Genomic DNA, 21,754 nt, shown 5'->3' with positions numbered 1-21,754 from the left:
AACCAATCTACTGTAGATAATCTCAGGTGAGAATAACATTTCTCTGAATCATTGTAAAGTAGGATAACAATACAATATCCCATAATGCAATATTTTCTATTATGTCTGCATACACAGAGAACTGTTAGGTATGCATTATAATTCCTCGCTTGGGGAAGGGTCAAGGTTTTATGGATGGGGGAGTCAAAGATTTCCTTCAGCACAGAAACAAGCCATTCGGTCCAACTGGTGTATGCCGGCATTTATGCTCTACACGAGCCTTCTCCCTCTCTACTTCATCTACCCCTACCAGGGTACCCTTCTATTCCTTTCTCCCTCATGTGCTTATCTAGCTTCCCTTTAAATGCATCCATGCTGTTTGCCTCAACTACTCCTTGTGATAGCGCGTTCCACATTCTTACCACTCTTTGGGTAAAGAAGCTTCTCCTGAATTCCCTATTGGATTTATTAGTGACTATCTTATTTTTCTGATCTCTAGTTTTGGACTCCCCCACAAGTGGAAACATTTTCTCTACATCTTCCCTATCAAACCCTTTCATTATCTTAAAGACCTCTATCAGATCACCCCTCAGCCTTCTCTTTTCTACAGAAAAGAGCCCTAGCCTGTTCAGCCTTTCCTGATAAGGATGTCCTCTCAGTTCTGGTATCATCCTTATAAATCTTTTTTGCACCTTCTTCAATGCCTCCATATCCTTTTTATAATATGGAGACCAGAACTGTGCACGCTACTCCAAGCATGGTCTAACCAAGGTTCTATACACGTTTAACATAATTTCTCTGCTTTTCAATTCTATCCCTCTAGAAATGAACCCCAGTGCTAGGTTTGCCTTTTTTATGGCCTTATTAACCTGTGTCACTACTTTTAGTGATTAGTGTATCTGTACCCCGAGATCTCTTTGCTCCTCTACCCCATTTAGACTCTTATTATTTAAACAGTATGTGGCCTCCTTATTCTTCCTACCAAAATGCATCACCACACAATTATCTATATTGAAATTTATTTGCCGATTACACGCCCATTCTGAAAGTATTCTTGCATTTTGACACATTCTTCCATTGTACGAACTGTACTCCCCAATTTGGTGTTGTCAGCAAATTTTCAAATTGGACTTCAGATTCCTGAGTCCAAAACGTTCATGTAAATTATGAACAGCAGTAGTCCCAGCACCGATCTCTGTGGAACATCACTTCCCACCTTTTGCCAGTCTGAGTAGCTACCCTTAACCCCTGCTCTCTGCTTTCTGTCTTGTAGCCAGCTTGCTATCCACTCTGCTACCTGTCCCCTGACTCCACATGCTCTGATCTTAGTCATGAGTCTACAATGCGATACCTTGTTGAAGACCTTTTGAAAACCCAAATATATTACATCTACTACATTTCCCTTGTCTGCCCTTTCTGTTACTTCATCAAAGAATTCAATAAGGTTGGTCAAGCATGACCTTCCCTTTTGACTATTCTTTATTATATTTTCATTTTCTAGATGTTTTTCTATTACATCTTTGAGTAAAGATTCCATTATCTTTCCTACCATCGATGTTAAGCTAACTGATCTATTGTTCCTTGGACTTGTTCTATATCCTTTTTTAAATATACTAATAACATTAGTTGTCTGCCAGTCCTCTGGCACTATTCCCTTTTCTAATGAATTTTAAATATCTGTAACAGTGCCTCTGCTATCTCTTCCCTAACTTCTTTTAATATGTGTGGATACAATCCATCCGGACCAGGGGTTTTATCCTCTCTATGTTTGATTTGTTTATCAATTATCTCCCCCCTTTCTATCTTAAATATCTTTATATCTTTTTTGATCTCTTCTTCTAATGTCATGCCCACTTTATTAGTCTCCCTGGTAAATACTGAGGTAAAGTAACTATTCAATATTTCTGCCATTTTGCTGTTATTACCTCTGAGTTTATCTTGTGCATCGCTTAGTGGCCCTATCCCTATCCTGATTTTTTTTGTTATTTATATGTCTGTAGAATACTTTACTATTTCTTTTTATATTCTTTGATAATTTAATTTTCTTGTTCATCTTTGCTTTCCTAATTGCTTTTTTGACTTATTTCCTAATCTCTTCATATTCCCTTTTGTCATCCTCTCCTTTATTGTCTATATACTTGGAGTATGCCTTTTACTTTAGTTTAAATTTTACCCTTGTCTTTAGGGTAAATAGGACAAACCAACCATTAGTATAGCTGCGCCTCAGACTTTTTAGTAGGCAGTAAAATAGTTGCTGGTGAACATTGTCTCCTATTTCTCCCGAATCCCTCCTTCATTACTAAAAATCTAAAATAATGTGGTGTCAGACGTTTAGATTAAGAATGTTTTTATTTCTGGGAGCTTTAGCTGATAGTAACTCATGCAATCAGTAATGTCATTCTTTGTCACATTCTTTCTCCTCAGTTTCTTTGATACAATTTTGGTCTACCGAGGGTCCTGTGCTGGGATGAGTTTTGTTTTCCATTTATATAAATGTTATAGACATAGCACAAGATCAATATTATTGAAATTTGGCTAATAACATCAAATTAGAGGGAATGGCAGATTTCAGGAGGATATAGATAGGTTCGCAGAGTGGGCTAATAGGCGGCAGATGCAATTCAATGTAGAGAAATGTGAAGTAATACATTTTGGGGGAAAAGAACAGTGAATGGAAGTATGGATTAACCAATATAAATGCCAAGGTTTGTTAATCCAGTTGTGGAGTGAGCATTTTTATGGAAAGTTGCTGGAAGACAACAAAGAAAATATTCATTTACCAATGAGGTTCTCTGTATGCTGGTAACTGTTGCTATGGGGTAGCACAATCAAACTCTTGGTGGGGGAGGACAGCACCAAATATGAAAAGGAAAAGTAGAGTATGATAACATGTCACTGAAAGAATCAGCGTGGTTTCCGTTACTTGAGATAGCTACCTGGGGATCTAGAAGATGTTGCATGACTTAAAAAAGAACACATCTGGAAGCTAGATAAACATATGAGGGAGCAAGGAATACAAGGATATGCTGATGGGGTTAGGTGGAGTAGGGAGGGAGGAGGCTCGTGTGGAGCATAAACACCGGCATGGACGAATGGTCTGTTTCTGTGCTGTACCTTCTTATATAACTTATATGATCTATGCATGAATATTACTGTGCATTAGCATTCAAAGACATATATGGAAATAAAAGAAAATAGCAGAAGTTTAACTTATAAGCTCAGAAGTTTCATTCCTTTTTGGGCAGAAATCCATTGATCTGGAACCAGAGGGGCAAAAGACTGGGGTGGAAGCAATTTCCACTGGGTTCTGCCCCTTATTCAGTCCCACAATAGCTTCTGATGGTGGGAGAGTGATCACTTCTTCTGTCCGCTCCCCTCCATCCCAATATAATTTTGGAAATGTGTCTGCCAGAATCCAGGGGGCTTCCATAAAACCCGTCAATTACACCACCTCTATTGCTTGTGGTAAGCTTGACTGCATGAAGCAGGCATACTTGCCATACAGGGCCATATGCGGGGTTACATTGAGTCTACAGCGCAGAAACAGACCATTTGGCTCAACTGGTCTGTGCCAACATTTATGCTTCACACAAGCCTCCTCCCACCCTTTTCATCTTACCCTATCAGCACAAGAACATAAGAACATGGGAGCAGGCCATACTGCCCCTCGAGCCTGCTCCACCATTCAATCAGATCATGGCTGATCTTCAAGCTGGACTCCACTTTCCTGTTCGATCCCCATATCCCTAGATTCCTCTAGCGACCAAAAATCTATTCACCTCAGCCTTGAATATACTCAATGACTCAGCATCCACAGCGCTCTGGGGAGGAGAATTCCAAAGATTCACAACCCTCTGAGTGAAGAAATGCCCCCTCATCTCAGTCTTAAATGGCCGGCCCTTATCCTGAGACTATGTCCTCTAGTTCTAGAGCCATTCTAAAAACTAGTATCAGTAATGGTGGCCATGAAACTACCAGATTGTCGTAAAAACCCATCTGGTTCACTATAGTCCTTTAGGAAAGGAAACCTGCCGTTCTTACCCGATCTGGCCTCTATGTGACTCCAGACCTACAGCACTGTGGTTGATTCTTAATCACCCTCTGAAATGGCCTAGCAAGCCACTCAGTTGTACAATCTCACTACAAAAAGGTACTGTGGGAGAACATTCACCACACGGACTGCAGCGGTTCAAGAAGGCAGCTCACCACCATCTTCTCAAGGGCAATTAGGGATGGGCAACAAATGCTGGCTTTGCCAGCGATGCCCACATCCCATGAACGAATTTAAAAAAACTCTCCAGCCAGGGGAAACAACCTGTCAGCCTCTACCCTGTCAAGCCCCCTCAGAATCTTACATGTTTCAATGAGATCAATTCTCATTCTTCTAAACTCCAGAGAGTATAGGCCCATTCTACTCAACCTCTCCTCATAGGACAACCCTCTCATCCCAGGAATTAATCTAGTGAACCTTCATTGCACCGCCTCTAAGGCAAGTATATCTTTCCTTAGATAAGGAGACCAAAACTGTACACAGTACTCCAGGTGAGGTCTCACCAAAGCCCTGTACAATTGTAGTAAGACTTCCTTAGTCTTGTACTCCAACCCCCTTGCAATAAAGGCCAACATGCCATCTGCCTTCCTAATTTCTCGCTGTACCTTCATGCTAACTTTTTGTGTTTCTTGTACCAGGACACCCAAGTCTCTCTGGATACCAACATTTAATAGTTTTTATTAACCTTCTAGTTACCTTCTATTCCTTTCTCTCTCGAATGCTTGTCTAGCTTCCCCTTAAATGCATCTATGCTATTTGCCTTAACTACTCCTTGTAGGAGCCCATTCCACATTCTTACCACTTTTTGGGTAAAGAAGTTTCTCCTGAATTCCCTATTAGATTTATTAGTGACTATTTTATGACCTCTAGTTCTGGTCTCACCCACAAGTGGAAACATTTTCTTTACATCTACCCTGTCAAGCCCTTTCATTATCTTAAAGGCCTCTATCAGGTCATCTCTCTTTCTAGAGAAGAGAGTCCCAGGCTGTTTAGCCTTTCCTGATAAGTATACCCTCTCAGTTCTGGATTGTTTAGCATTTGAATTGGGGCTCCACTAGCGAGGGAGTAGCTACAGGATTATTTTGCATTCTTTGAGTCTTTGGCCAAGCTGGCCTGTGGACCTCCCTTACTGAGTGACAAGGAGCTCCAAGTTCTGCCATGCCACACTGCCAGTGGTGCGACAGTGCTTCCAGAATTTTTAGCCTATGTGCAAAAAATGCTGTACTGATACAGAGAAATGTAAACTAGGATGTAGTGTAGCAGAAATGACAGTAGCAGTGTTATGCAAATTATATTATACTTGCCAGGAAGGAATTTCATTGTAAATGAAACAAATCTTCCCCTAAATAATATGCTTCAATTCGATTGTTGTTATATAAGTGCAGAGCACAGAGTGGCACAGGGAGTGGAGCCCCTCGACATGAGATTGGATGGCTGTGCAGAACTAGTGGTAGGTAGTACTTTATCATATATTTTATGTCATGCTCAATATGTTACATCAACATATCCATACAGACTGATTGTTCACAAAGGCAAAATAACAGTGAAGAGACACACAAAATAATATATTTTGGAAGTAAAGATAGGGAAAGGAAGTACACCTTAAATGGTTAAGATTTTAAATGGAGTAGAAGGGCAGAGAAGCCTTGGTGTGCTAATACGTAGGTAATTAAAGGTTGCAGTGCGTGTAAATAATGCCATAAAGAGGCAAGCAGAGTCCTTTGTATATGAAGGCTTAGAATACAAAAGCAAGAAGGTAATGTACTTGTGCAAGCTTTTAATTAGGCTGCAGGTGTTTCTTTTTATTCGTTTATGGGAAGTGGGCATCGCTGGCAAGGCCGGCATTGATTGCCCATCCCTAATTGCCCTTGAGAAGGTGGTGGTGAGCTGCCTTCTTGAACCGCTGCATTCCGTGTGGTGAAGGTTCTCCCACAGTGCTGTTAGGAAGGGAGTTCCAGGATTTTGACCCAGCGACGATGAATGAACAGCGATATATTTCCATGTCGGGATGGTTTGTGGCTTGGAGGGGAACGTACACGTGGTGTTGTTCCCATGTACCTGCTGCCCTGGTCCTTCTAGGAGGTAGCGGTCGCGGGTTTGGGAGGTGCTGTCGACGAAGCCTTGGCGAGTTGCTGCAGTGCATCCTGTGGATGGTACACACTGCAGCCATGGTGCGCCAGTGGTGAAGGGAGTGAACGTTTAGGGTGGTGGATGGGGTGCCAATCAAGCAGGCTGCTTTGTCCTGGATGGTGTCAAGCTTCTTGAGTGTTGTTGGAGCTACACTCATCCAGGCAAGTGGAGAGTATTCCATCACACTCCTGACTTGTGCCTTGTAGATGGTGGAATGGCTTTGGGGAGTCAGGAGAGAGTCATTCACCGCACAACGCCCAGCCTCTGACCTGCTCATGTAGCCATAGTATTTATATGGCTGGTCCAATTAAGTTTCTGGTTAATGGTGACACCCAGGATGTTGATGGTGGGGGATTTGGTGATGGTAATGTCGTTGAATGTCAAGGGGAGATGGTTAGACTCTCTCTTGTTGGAGATGGTCATTGCCTGGCATTTGTCTGACGCGAATGTTACTTGCCACTTATGAGCCCAAGCCTGGATGTTGTCCAGGTCTTGTTACATATGGACATGGACTGCTTCATTATCTGAGGGGTTGCGAATGGAACTGAACACTGTGCAATCATCAGCGAACATCCCCATTTCTAACCTTATGATGGAGGGAAGGTCACTGATGAAGCAGCTGAAGATGGTTGGGCCTAGGACACTGCCCTGAGGAACTCCTGCAGCAATGTCCTGGGGCTGAGATGATTGGCCTCCAACAACCACTACCATCTTCCTTTGTGCTAGGTATGACTCCAGCCACTGGAGAGTTTTATCCCTGATTCCCATTGACTTCAATTTTACTAGGGCTCCTTGGTGCCACACTCGGTCAAATGCTGCCTTGATGTCAAGGGCAGTCACTCTCACCTCACCTCTGGAATTCAGCTCTTTTGTCCATATTTGGACCAAGGCTGTAATGAGGTCTGGAGCCGAGTGGTCCTGACGGAACCCAAACTGAGCATCGGTGAGCAGGTTATTGGTGAGTAAGTGTCGCTTGATAGCACTGTTGATGACATCTTCCATCATTTTGCTGATGATTGAGAGTCGAGTGATGGGGCAGTAATTGGCTGGATTGGATTTGTCCTGCTTTTTGTGGACAGGACATACCTGGGCAATTTTCCACATTGTCGGGTAGATGCCAGTGTTGTAGCTGTACTGGAACAGCTTGGGTAGAGGCGTGGCTAGTTCTGGAGCACAAGCCTTCAGCACTACAGCTGGGATGTTGTCGGGGCCCACAGCCTTTGCTGTGTTCAGATTTAGGCACTCCATTCTCAGGATATAAACGCAATAGAAAAGGTGTAGTATCGATTCACTAGGATGTGAGCAGAGAAAAGGGATTAAAATTAGGAAGACGGAATTCAGAAGTATGGGGAGTGAAAATGGATTTCACCGGTAGTGCAAAACAAATGATAGCGAATCGGCAGCTCAATTTATAACCCACTCGATTTGACTGCAATGGAAAAGCAAATCAGGCCTGGTGAAGAACAATTTCACCCACAGGATTTTTTCATTAGAGTTGAGAAGGTTAAGGGGTAACCTTATAGAGGACTTCAAGATAATGAAGGGTGTTAACATTTTAACATCTTTTCTACCCTTGTTATTTTACAGTATTTTGACTCTCAAGAAGCAAGAAATATAAAATCAGATTGTAAGAGCTTCTACAAGTACGTAAAAAGGAAGAGACTAATGAAAGTAAATGTGGGTCCCTTAGAGGCAGGGACAGGAAAAATTATAATGGGGAGTAAGGAAATGGCAGAGACGTTAAAGAAATATTTTGTATCTGTCTTCACAGTAGAAGACACAAAAAACAAACCGGAAATAATGGGGAACCAAGGGTCTAATGAGAGTGGGGAACTTAAAGTAATTAAGATTAGTAAAGAAAAAGTACCGGAGAAATTAATGGGATTAAAAGCTGACAAATCCCCTGGACCTGATGGCCTACATCCTAGGGTTTTAAAAGAGGTGGCTGCAGAGATAGCGGTTGCATTGGTTTTGATCTTCCAGAATTCTCTAGATTCTAGAATGGTCTCCATGGATTGGAAGGTAGCAAATGTAACCCCACTATTCAAGAAAGGAGGGAGTGAGAAAACAGGGAACTACAGGCCAGTTAGCCTGAATCCATTATTAAGCACGTGGTAACAGGGCATTTAGAAAATCATAATATGATTAGGCCGAGGCAACATGGTTTTATGAAAGGGAAATTGTGTTTGACAAATTTATTAGAGTTTTTTGAGGGTATAATTAGCAGGGTAGATAAGAGGGAACCAGTGGATGTAGTATATTTGGATTTTCAAAAGGCATTCGATAAGGTGCCACACAAGAGGTTGTTACACAAGATTAGGGCTCATGGGATTGGGGGTAATATATTAGCATGGATTGAGGATTGGTTAACGGACAGAAAACAGAGAGTAGGAATAAATGGGTCATTTTCAGGGTGGCAGGTTGTAACTAGTGGGGTGCTACAAGGATTGATGCTCGGGTCTCAGCTATTTACAATCTATATCAATGAATTAGAAGAAGGGACTGAGTGTAATGTATCCAAGCTTGCTGACGATACAAAGCTAGATGGGAAAGTAAGCTGTGAGGAGGATGCAAAGAAGCTGCAAAGGGATATAGACAGGTTAAATGCGTGGGCAAGAAGGTGGCAGATGGAGTATAATGTGGGGAAATGTGAAATTATCCACTTTGGTAGGAAGAATAGAAAAGCAGAACATTTTTTAAAAGGTGAGAGACTAAGAAATGTTGGTAGTCAGAGGGATTTGGGCGTCCTTGTACATGAATCACAGAAAGTTAACATGCAGATACAGCAAGCAATTAGTAAGGCAAATGGTATGTTAGCCTTTATTGCAAGGGGGTTGGAGTATAAGAGTAAGGAAGTCTTGCTGCAATTATATCGGGCTCTGGTGAGACCACACCTGGAGTACTGTGTACAATTTTGGTCTCCTTACCTAAGGAAGGACATACTTGGATTGCACATGTAATGCCTGAGGAATGCACATCTTGTGCCATGTGGGAACTCCAGGATGCTTCCAGTGTCCTGGACAACTGCAGGTGCAGGAAGTGTCGCCAGCTGGAGGAGCTCGAGCTCCGGGTTTTGGAGCTTGAGCCACAGTTGGCGTCACTGCAGTGCATCCGTGAGGCTGAGGGCTACGTGGATAGCACGTTTCAGAAGATGGTCACCCCACAGCTTAAGAGAGTGCAGAGAGGGACTGGGTGACTGCCAGACAGATAAGGAGGACCAGGCAGGTAGTGTAGGAGTCCCCTGAGGGCAGCTCGCTCTCTAACCAGTATTCAGTTCTGAATACTGGTGAGGGAGAGGGTTTCTCTGGGGAGTGCAGCCACAGCCAAGACCATAACACCACAGATGGCTCAGCTGTATGGGGCGGGGTGGGGGGGAGGAGAAAGGTCAAGAGAGTGATAGTGATAAGGGATTCTATAGTCAGGGGAGCAGACAGGTATTTCTGCGGTTGCAGACATGATTCCAGGATGTTATGTTGCCTTCCTGGTTCCAGGGTCAAGGATGTCACTGAATGGCTGCAGAACAGTCTGAAGGGAGAGGGTGAACAGCCAGAGGTCATGGTCAATTTCGGTACCAATGACATAGGTAGAAAGAGGGATTAGGTCCTGCAGGCAGATTTTAAGGAGTTAGGAAAGAGATTAAGAAGCAGGACCTCAAAGGTAGTAATCTCCGGATTACTCCCGGTGCCACGCGCTAGTGAGTATAGAAATAGGAAGATAGAGCAGATGAATGTGTGGCTGGAGAGATGGTGCAGGAGGGAGGGCTTCAGATTCCTGGGGCATTGGGACCAGTTCTGGGGGAGATGGGACCTGTACAAACTGGACGGAGCTGGGACCAGTGTCCTCGCAGGGAGGTTCGCTAGTGCTGTCGGGGGGTGGGTTTAAACTAATTTGGGAGGGGGATGGGCACCAGGATATAGCATTGGAAAGGGGAAACAAGGTGCATGAAGGATTGGGAGAGAAAGATAGCACTGGAGCAAGAAATAGTATGGTAGTAGATGGGACCAGACGAAGAGAGAGTACAAGAAAGTCTATGATAGGTTTCCATTGCATGTGTGTAAATGCATAAAGCGTGGTGAACAAGGCTGGTGAGCTGCAGGTGCACTTAGCCACATGGGAATATGATGTTGCGATAACAGATACCTAGCTCAAAAAAGGGCAGGATTGGGTACTAAATATCCCTGGATACAAGGTGTTCAGGAAAGATAGGGAAGGGAAGAAAGGAGGGGGGTGGCAGTATTGATTAAGGAAAATATTGCAGTGCTGGAGAGAGAGGATGTCCTGGAGGGGGTCAAGGACAGAATCTATTTGGTTAGAGTTAAGAAACAATAGAGGTCCAATTACACTACTGGGTGTATTCTATAGGCCACCAACTAGTGGGAAGGAGATAGAGGAGCAAATTTGCAGGGAAATTACAGAGAGGTGCAAAAGCCATAGAGTGGTGATAATGGGGGACTTCAACTATCCTAATATAGACTGGGATAGTAATAATATAAGGGGCAAAGAGGGGGAGGAATTTTTGAAGTGTGTTCAGGAGAACATTCTTGATGAGTACTTTTCCGGCCCAACGAGGGAAGGAGGCATTGCTGGATTTGGTTCTGGGGAATGAGATGGGTCAAGTGGAGCAATTGTCAGTGGGGGAACGTTTAGGGACCAGCGATCATAGTATCATAAGGTTTAGAAATCTATGGAAAAGGACATGGACCACTCTAAAGTAAAAATACTCAATTGGAGGAGGGCCAATTTCAGTGGGATGTGAACAGATCTGGCCCGGGTAAGCTGGATTCAAAGATTGGCAAGCAAAACAGTAACTGAACAATGGGCAGCCTTTAAGGAGGAGATTGTTCAGGTACAGTCTAGGTACATTCCCACGAGGAGAAAGGTAGGGCAACTAAAACCACAGCTCCCTCATTGACAAAAGAGATAGAGAGTAAGATGATGCAGAAAAAAGGGGCATATGACAGATGTCAGGTTGATAACACAAGTGAGAACCAGGCTGAATATAGAGAGTCTAAAGGGGAAGTGAAAAAGGAATTAAGAGCGGCAAAAAGAGAGTATGAGAATAAACTGGCAGCAAACATAAAAGGGAATCCAAAAGTCTTCTTTAGGCATGTAAACAGTAAAGGAGGGGTGCGGCCGATCAGGGACCAAAAAGGAGATTTACTCATGGAGGCAGAGGGCATGGCCGAGCCACTAAATGAGTACTTTGCAACTGTCTTTACCAAGGAAGAAAATGCTGCCAGAGTCTCAGTAAAGGAAGATGTAGTTGAGGTACTGAATGGGCTAAAAATTGATAAAGAGGAGGTACTAGAAAGGCTAGCTGTACTTATAGTGGATAAGTCACCCGGTCCGGATGGGATGCATCCTAGGTTGCTGAGGGAAGTAAGGGTGGAAATTGTGGCGATACTGGCCATAATCTTCCAAACATCTTTGGATACGGGGGTGGTGTCAGAGGACTGGAGAATTGCAAATGTTACACCCTTGCTCAAAAAAGGGTGTAAGGATAAACTCAGCAACTACAGGCCAGTCAGTTTAACCTTGGTGGTGGGGAAACTTTGAGAAACAATAATCCGGGACAAAATTAATAGTCACTTGGACAAGTGTGGATTGATTAGGGAAAGCCAGCACGGATTTGTTAAAGGTAAATCGTGTTTAAGTAACTTGATAGAGTTTTTTGATGGGGTACCAGAGAGGGTCAATGAGAGCAATGCGGTTGATGTAGTGTATAAAGACTTTCAAAAGGTGTTTGATAAAATAGGTTTGTCATCAAGATTGAAGCCCATGGAATAAAGGGAGCAGTAGCAGCATGGATACAAAATTGGCTAAGTAACAGGAAGCAGAGAGTAGTGGTGAACAGTTGTTTTTCCGATTGGAGGGAGGTATACAGTGGTGTTCCCCAGGGGGCGGTGCTGGGACCACTGCTTTTTTTGATATATATTAATGACTTGGACTTGGGTGTACAGGGCACAATTTCCAAATCTGCAGATCACACAAAACTTAGAAGTGTAGTGAAAAGTGGGGAGGATAGTGATAGACTTCAAGAGGATACAGACAGGCTGGTGGAATGGGTGGACACGTGGCAGGTGAAATTTAACTCAGAAAAATGCAAAGTGACATATTTCGGAAGAACGAAAAGAGGCAATATAAACTAGAGGGCACAACTCTAAAAGGGGTACAGGAACAGAGAGATCTGGGGGTATATGTGCACAAATCCTTGAAAGTGGCAGGGCAGGTTGAGAAAGCTGTTAAAAAAGCATACAGGATCCTGGACTTTATAAATAGAGGCATAAAGTACATAAGCAAGGAAGTCATGATGAACCTTGATAAAACACTGGTTCGACCACAACTGGAGTATTGTGTCCAATTCTGGGCATCACACTTTAGGAAAGATGTGAAGGCCTTAAAGAGGGTGCAGAAAAGATTTACTGGAATGATTCCAGGGATGAGGAACTTTAGTTACGTAGATAGACTGGAGATGCTGTGATGAGAGTCTGACAGGGTTGGTATTACGATATGCAAATAAGGGGCCTAATGCTTAGCGCATTGAGGATCCCTGTGCAAAACTGGGTTGCCCTGAACCTAGCTGGAAAACCAGGACTGCATACGCCAAACCAGTGGTCCTTAAAGGGACCACTGCAGGCTGCCAAAATAAGGTAAGTTTAAACAAAGACATGTGCTTGAATATGGAGCCTAGAGATGCAGGAGTACTTCTCCCGGCTATACTGCAGTACAGCAGACCATTGCCAGCCCCTGGTCGCCCCCGTCCCGCTCGCTTTCCTTCCTGTCGCCCCCAATCCCGATCGCTTTTCCTCCCAGTCGCCCTCCTTCCCAATTGTCTTCCCTTCCCCTTTAAGCCCTTACTAGAGGGTTGTTGCCAGCAACGCAGCAGTCCGTAATTCCATGCCTCTTTGCTGGCGAGCTGTCTGGGGATACCCAGATGGTGTCCACAACTCGCCAGTCTCATTCAAATATTTGGCCCGAGGCCCGGTCAGACTAAGGGAATGAATTTCTAGGCTAATGTCTCTTAAGCATATAAAAGTTCTTTTCTGAAAAATCTGCTATACTTTTCTCTCTTTTAATTCTACATGCAAAGGAAACATTTACAAACTGAATGATGGAAAATCTAAAAAAGGCAACTTAATTTTCACGATTCATTGTTCGAATTAATGTGCTTTCCCATTTAAAAAGATGAAATTATATTTACATATTTTGTCCAGTATAAAAATGTGGATAACTCTCTTTAAAAATGATGCATATACACATTGTTTAAATCATCTGATCTCTCTGTGTTTAACTGCAACATTGAACATCGAGAGAAAGGTGGCTCAATTAATCAAAAAATGTAACTGTACTCGACAAGTTCACACTCTCACAATTGCATTTGTAGTTATTGTATTTTACCTTTTTTTAAGTTGCAGTTGTGCAGATTAAAACTAAAACTAATCTGTTTGAAAAGGTTCCAGGAAACAGTGATCAAAAAACTGAAAACACGAGAGGTTTGTACAAAGAGCTGCGCGCAGGGCCACGTGCTGTAATGACTTATTCATGCACTATATATTAATAATTCCTCACAATTTATGATTTATGAAATACCATCAGCTGCAGCTACTTAATTGTGGAATTACCAGAATGAATACAGCCATTCGTAATGTTAAGGAAGCAGGTTACAAAATTAATGAATCTCACACTCACTCATTGTAAATGAATAATTAACAGAAAGCACCGATAATTCCATTATGAAAAGCTGGGAATACAGTAATGAACAGGAACGGTGCAATAGAGACTATGGCTTCACTGAGACAACAGTTCATACAGCTGATTACAACTTGATGCTGTTTTATAATCCCTTCTGGGGCATCAATTAATCCTGTGAACTCCTTGTTGCCAACTAACTTGCTGCAGGCCTTGAAATTAACAAGGAGAAGAATTATTTGCTGCCAAATAAAAAGGCCCTACTTCTCCTGTTTGCTGTTTCTTTTTTGCCTCTACCCCATGTTATGGTCAAGAAGTTTTGAAAGTTTCAAATCCAGGATTCAGTTTTTAAGGAGGAAGCAAGACTTTGAAAATACAAAGAAGGTTCACTCGGTTAATCCCGGGGATGAGGGGGTGGACATATGAGGAGAGGTTGAGTAGATTGGGACTGTACTCATTGGAGTTCAGAAGAATGAGAGGCGATCTTATTGAAACATATAAGATTGTGAAGGGGCTTGATCGGGTGGATGCGGTAAGGATGTTCCCAAGGTTGGATGAAACTAGAACTAGGGGGCATAATCTTAGAATAAGGGGCTGCTCGTTCAAAACTGAGATGAGGAGAAACTTCTTCACTCAGAGGGTGGTAGGTCTGTGGAATTTGCTGCCCCAGGAAGCTGTGGAAGCTACATCATTAAATTAATTTAAAACAGAAATCGACAGTTTCCTAGAAGTAAAGGGAATTAGGGGTTACGGGGAGCGGGCAGGAAATTGGACATGAATTTAGATTTGAGGTTAGGATCAGATCAGCCATGATCTTACTGAATGGCAGAGCAGGCTCGAAGGGCCGATTGGCCTACTCCTGCTCCTGTTTCTTATGTTCTTATGTTAATTGTCACCAAATCTCTCTTTGCTTTTCCGTAACTTGTAAAGTTTATTCATTTTTAGTAGAATTTGTTTCAAACTAGTGATTTTGAAACTTTTCTGTGCGAGCAGACCCCCTGCAAACACTGACACAGCCCTGGAGACCCCGTGGGGTGATTTTAACTATCGGGTGACCAGCTGCTGGATCCTCCTGGTGGGAGGGCGGAGCTTCATTAACAGATTCATCAGAATGATGCCGGGGCTCAGACGGTTACATTATAAGGACAGGTTGCACAAACTTGGCTTGTATTCCCTTGAGTATAGAAGATTGAGGGGTGACCGGATCGAAGTAAAAATATTAAAAGGATTCGATAGGGTAGAAAAGGAGAAACTATTTCCTCTGGTGAGGGAATCACGAACGAGGGGGACATAACCTTAAAATTAGAGCTAGGCCATTCAGGAGCAAATTCAGGAAACAGAAATCTGGAATTCTCTCCCCCAAAAGGCAATGGATGCTGTGACAATTGAAGCTTTCAAAACTGAGATCAATGGAGATTTTTGTTAGATAAGGGTATCAAGGGATATGGAGCTAAGGCGGGTAAATGGAGTCGAGGTGCAGATCAGCCATGATCTAATAGAATGGTGGAACAGGCTCGAGTGCCTTAATGGCCTACTCCTGTTGCTATGTTAAGATGCCGCTGGTCAGCTGCACGGCCCACTCTAGCTCACCGGTTCTGGACTGTCGCAATATCGGGTGGCGCAGAGGCCGACCTGGCCAGCAGGAAGGAAGGTCCTGTGGTGGGGGGGGGGGGGGGAAAGCCAGGGGCAGCAGCTGTCGAAATGATTCTTCTGGAACCCCAAGGAGCAATCCTGCTCCTTCTGACTCCATGAAAATAATTTTACACTTACCTTTTGGGGGTCTCTTCCTCTTGACAGAGAGTTTTTACTGAGCGGAGAGTCCATGGTGCATGCTTTGCCCAGTGGGCCCTTAAATTGTTTTAGTATTTTTTGTACATCATAAGATTCCGATTTGCCTAGACTGATGAGGCACCCGCCTGATTAAGATGGACGCCTTAACCATCCAGTGGAAGGCCCAAGTTAAAATGGCAATGGAGCACGAACGGTGATGGTAAGTTGGCTACCTCGATTGTAACACAGCTACCAACCCATTTCCAACAGGTGGAAGGAGTTCAAATCGGCCCTCCCATTCTAACTTCCAGAAGGTGAAAATCCACTGCCCTTTTGGTACATACCCACTGTAAGTCTGGCAAGAGCGTATCGGAAAGGCCAGGACCCAGATACACAGTTTCCACGGGTCTTATAAGGGACGAAGGTTGAGACCGGGTGTACCAGTGAGTTTTCTTTTCTCCATCCTGGGAATCCACCATGTGGAGTGAAACAAGGTGTACTGGCCTTGTGGCTGGCAGAAGTGGAACCTGCCTGGGGGTTGCAGCCTGCAATCTCAGTGTCAACTATCCAAAGGAAAACAGTGCTATCACTGTAGAAAATGATTTTTATTAGTGTACTGCAGCAGAAATAATTTGCCAGTAAGTTAGCAAATACCAAAAAGTTCAGGAATCTGATGACAGATGGATAGAAATCTGATCATGTTGGGACCCACTGGGATCCCACTTGTAGAAATGGGGATCCTGATTTAAAATCCCCTGCTTTGAATAGTTTTTACCTTTTTCATATTAATAAATGAATGCTAATACTTGCTACATACATTGATAGTAACTGAATTATACATTATACCACAGACAGACTTTCTCCAGTGAAATGTATAAGCTAATAGGTCACCATAATCTCTGGGTAATGGTGATGATTTTATTCCTCAGGAATATGTTTACTAGCTTCAATGATTAAAAACAATATCTATTTGCAAGTAGTTACCATTTAACTAATGGCACATTCTTGAAATGACTCAAATTGTAATTATCTAAACACAGCAGCACTACAATTTAAAGGGGCAGCATCTTCATTAAAATGTGTTTATAAATGTGCAATGTAATAGTGTGAATCACTGTGGCACTCACTGATAAAGTCATCATGCATAAATGGTGTACAACCCTTTCCTCCTCCCCCCCACCCAATAAAGCAAGAAAGCATAGGCCAAACAAGTTTTCATCGAGTTACAGACACTCTTTTCCCCCACTGACAATGGGGAAGGATTCCAGACTTAAACCAATTAGCACCAATAAAACCATGTCAAATATTGACTGGGTAACACAAACAATGTAATAAGCTGCAATGTAATCACCTGTGATCATCTGTTACTGAGTTTAACTCAGAAGTTGAAAGGGAAAAGTAACTCGGTGAGTTATGCCCCTCTCACACATGTGAATTCAACTTAGACCATATTACAGCAGGTGCAGCATCCAATTTTTTAAAATTCATTTTTTAATTATTAACCATTATGCAACACAATTTTTATAATACGCACTTGTCAATTTAGGCATCGCCTCAGTTGCATGAAACTCTCCTTGTTATATTGTACTGTGAAGTAAGAGCTGAAGGATACGGCAATGTGATGCCATGTACCTTTATCTCCTCCGTGAATGCTACATTCATTACCTTAGTACCCAGCTCATGCTCCCTGTACCATGATCAAGCTGACTGTAATGTGAAAATATATGAAGAAAATGAAGAATGAGGACTGGATTGAGTTTGGCCCCGATAATCTCTCTGGCCGGGTGGCCTGTAAATACTATCGAGGCTCACACATTAATAATAGTGAGGTATCAGGGGTGGCTGGTGCCAGTGGAACCATAGGTCAGCAAGGGGACTATTCCTGCAGAAGAGGAGCGGAAAGGCAAGGATTCACAAGAAAAAGAAAAGAAAACAAAGCAAAGCAAAACAATGCATCTTATAAAAAGATAAGTGCTTTAACAGTTAACATAAGCATGATCAATGCGGTCTCCTGGACTGGTTTTGATTGCCGGAGGGGTTCGGAGAGGGATTTCCCAGTCTTCTTCCCCCCCTTTTTATAGAATCATATAGAATCATAGAAGTTACAACATGGAAACAGGCCCTTCGGCCCAACATGTCCATGTCGCCCAGTTTATACCACTAAGCTAGTCCCAATTTCCTGCACTTGGCCCATATCCCTCTATACCCATCTTACCCATGTAACTGAACCTGTTTTTTCTTCCTCTCCTAGATGATTACATAGCTACAGCGGGATAGGAAGTGTCTAGGCATGATGATGCTCCAGGCATCATGAATGTGGGGCAGGCGTGATCGACCATCTGGTCTTTTCCTGCCCGTCATTTTCATACGTTCATATGTTCAAAGCAAACCACAGATACCACGCAAGAGAGAATGACCAATGTAAGCTGTTACAGCACCAAGATACTGTGCCATAGAATGGTAGGCTGTGGGTTTGTAACCACAAATTCCCTGCACAGCCAGTTCCTGATCCCATCTGTGCTATTAGGTGCAAGCTGTTGCCCTAGACCCCCAAAGGGGTTCATTTCTGCCTGTTTTTTCGCACTGATCAAAATAAGAAGGAAACCTAAAGACAAAATGAAATTAAATTATTTCTTAAAATGCGGCCGGAAGAGAAAGAATAATAAACAATGGTACTGCAATCCACCATCAGGGTTCTGCTGATTGCCAGAATACTCTTTATATCATTAGAATTGCTTGATAGAAATACCACCTTACAACTCACTGCCACCCATATTTTAATCTCTCTCTGCATATTATATTGATATAAAATCTATTAGTTTAACAACCCAGCCTTTGCTTCGCTTCAGCTCTTCTGCACAGCAAGGTTGCCAGACAGATCGCCCATATTACACTCCTGTGTCTCTAGTGCTGCTGCTATTAAAATTCAATATAGGAAACTCAATCACCCACATTAAACACCTTCTACTGCACTTCCCCCCCCCAGACAAATATGATATTCTCAAAAGAAAGGACAATTAAACAGTGCCCCTGGTCTGCTTGTTACACTAAGAAGCTTTCCTCTTTTGTTATTCTCGCTAATTCCTTCCCCTCCCCAATTTTCTCCCCTCCTCTCCATGTTAAGGTATAGATCCACAGATCCCAGCCACCCTTCAGGTACCTTACCAAAGTGACCACTCTACACAAAAGTGCCTAAATAGTGAGTGTGGACAGGCTATTTGACTGGTGGGTAGCACAACCAAGCCTAATCCTGTTTTCACCCACTGTCCACACAGGCATGCTTGCCAACAAGCTTCATGAGATAACAAACATAAGCTGGTTGATTTTTTCCCCATCCAGTCTAGAGATGCTGTGACTCGACAAGTGCTGGCAACTCGCCTAAATTATTGAAATGAGGCCTTAGGCCAAATTTTCGGCCAGCCTCAGGCCTCCCCAAAGCAGGCCCAGATAAATTTTTACCCCACTAAGCAAGAAACCTTCCAAAGAGTTGGTAATGACTGGCTCTTCTCTTACATGACAAGAATAATTCATATATTCAGGCATTCACTGGATGTTTAAATTAGCACAAGACACTTTTTGTTTCTAAGGAACATGTTTGCTTTCCATGAAAAAATTCCACTGGCGTCCCTGTTAAAAGATGGGATTTGATCAATACTCTTCTTATGTTTTCATATACCTGCATAGTTAGTCCTCTGATAAAATACAGCACTGTGCCGAGACTTCCTCTATCCCAACAAATCAATGCAGCATCCTTAGATCCTGTTCTGATGACACTAAAGATGTGTTTCACACCTGTTAATTAGTGGATAGAAATTTCATTTCTCAAAGTCAGTACTATATTCAATTAGGCTAAATGAATTCCTACAATAATTAATCATAAGAACATAAGAAAGCATGGAATTAGAAAAATCCATTCAGCCCATCAAGCATACCCCTTCCACAGAAAGGATACAATCAACCCAATCATGGACTCTACCCCACCCCATCTAGCCCGCAAGAGAAAGATTGCATAAATACTCCCTGACCCCAGTGGTAAGCGAATCTCCAGAATATTCATTCATTACCAAACCTCAACAATTCAAACCTGGCCTGCTGTCCTTCATTGATAAAATCTTCTCACCCCACCACTTTCACCAGTCTCAGCAGCAGATGAGTCTTCATGCATTGCATCTAATGCAGCATTCAATCATCTCAATCTATACCTATCTTAATAACCTCTAATCATGTTCTAAACCAGATATTTATCCATAGAACCAAAGAACTGCAGGAGTTTACAGCACAGAAGGAGGCCATTGACATATCATTTCACTGGTGTTTCTGGTTAAAAGATGATATATCACCACTACTTTTCTTATTTTCGTGCATACTTGCATAGTTTGTTGCTTGATAAAATAAAGTCCTGTGCCAAGACTTCCTGTATCCCATAATCAATGCAGCATCCTGATCCTATAACACTAAGCATGTGGTAGCTCTTTCCTAGAGTAATCCAAAACTAATCCCACTGCCCTGCTCTCTCTCCGTGGCCCTGATCTTCCTGTTTTGTCCTCTTTTTATCTACTCTTCCCTTAAAAGATGTATTGGTCTCTATCAATTGCTGCCTCTGGGCAAGCATTCTACATTCCAACACTTTTCTAAATATAAAGGAATGTCTCCTAACGACTCTCCTCATTTTCTTAGTGACAATTTTAAACTGACGATCCTTCATCACTGACTCTCCAACTAGAGGAAATAGTCTTTACCTATTCATCTAGTCAAAACCCTTCATAATTGTAAAAACTTCTAATAAATCTCCCCTTAGCGTCCTCTGCTCCAGTAGAAATAACCCCTATATCTCATTTTTTCCTATAAATATAATTTCCCGGTTCTGGTGAATCTACGCTGTAGGTTCTCTATGGTTGTAATGTCCTTTCTATAATGGGGCACTTAGAACTGCATACAGAACTCCAACTATGGCCTAACCATTACCTCGCACAAAATTGTCATTACCTATCTGACCTTCTCCTCTAAGCCATTGATAAAACCCCAAAATGCTACAGGCCTTTTATATCACTTTATCTGTCTACATGTGCAATTTCAAGGATTATGAATTCAAACACCTAAATCTCTCTGTTCCATCACATCTTTCAATTGAGTTTATATTCCCATTCCTTGCTTTTTTCCCAAAATGTACCAACTCACACTTCTCCAGACTAAATTGCATCTTCCACCTGCCTACCCATTCTGATTATCTGTCTATATATTTTTTTTAACAGTCCTTCTCATCATTTACCAAATCCCCAAATATGGAGTTAGATCACAGATCAGCCATGATCTTATCAAATGGCGGAGCAGGCACGAGGGGCTGAATGGCCTACTCCTGCTCCTATGGTCCCTGCTTTTGTGTTGTCAGCAAATTTGAATATTGTGCATCCTATGCCAAAGTCTAAATCTTCTATACATATATATATATATATATATATATATATAGATAGAGAGAGAGAGGGAGAGAGAGAGATAGAGATAGAGAGAGAACAAAAGTGGACCCAGCACTGATCCCTGGGGAACTTCACTTCCAACCATTCTCAAATCTGAGCAACACCAATTAACCCTAACCCAGGTTTCCAACCAGCTTTCTACCAATGCTGCAACAATTCCTGTTGATCTGTTGATTATCCTTTGCAATTCTAAATGCTCACTAATTTGATATCAAATTATGGATTCTAAGAAATTGCTCACAACTGACATTAGACTAACTGGTCTATAATTACCCTGTTTATTCTCTCCCTTCCTGAACAGATGTGTCACATTTTTGTAACAATCCTCCTGTATGACATCTTATCAAATACCTTTGGAAAATCCATATAGATCACATTTACTGCATTCCCTTTATCTATACAATCAGTCACTCTTCAAAAAAAATAAATTTGGTAAACAAGACGGGTTAGAAATTGGACAGGTGCAAAACCAGTGTAATGAGGCCCAATTTTGGGGATCAATGTCCTGTGCCCCAAGGGCGCCTGAAAGATATCTGACCCAAAATTAGTGGCCCCGGTGGCCACGTAAAACAGGCGTTAGGCCCCTTACATATGTAAATGAGGGACTTGATGACCGTTTTATGACCCCCCCATGAGATTGATCAACTAAGGAGCAGACCTG

The 21,754-nt window shown here is 42.5% G+C and overlaps 1 protein-coding gene across 1 annotated transcript in view; it reads right to left on the bottom strand.

Moving 5' to 3' along the window:
* LOC137342649 (G patch domain-containing protein 8) overlaps positions 1-21,754 on the bottom strand; it is a 448,547-nt gene that overhangs the window by 64,086 nt on the left and 362,707 nt on the right. The window lies entirely within an intron of this gene.

Source organism: Heptranchias perlo, chromosome 2 (genome assembly GCF_035084215.1).
Source record: "Heptranchias perlo isolate sHepPer1 chromosome 2, sHepPer1.hap1, whole genome shotgun sequence".
NCBI classification, from domain to species: Eukaryota; Metazoa; Chordata; class Chondrichthyes; order Hexanchiformes; family Hexanchidae; genus Heptranchias; species Heptranchias perlo.
Note: the sequence above shows the minus strand (reverse complement) of the source record. Positions and strands in the feature narration are given on the sequence as shown.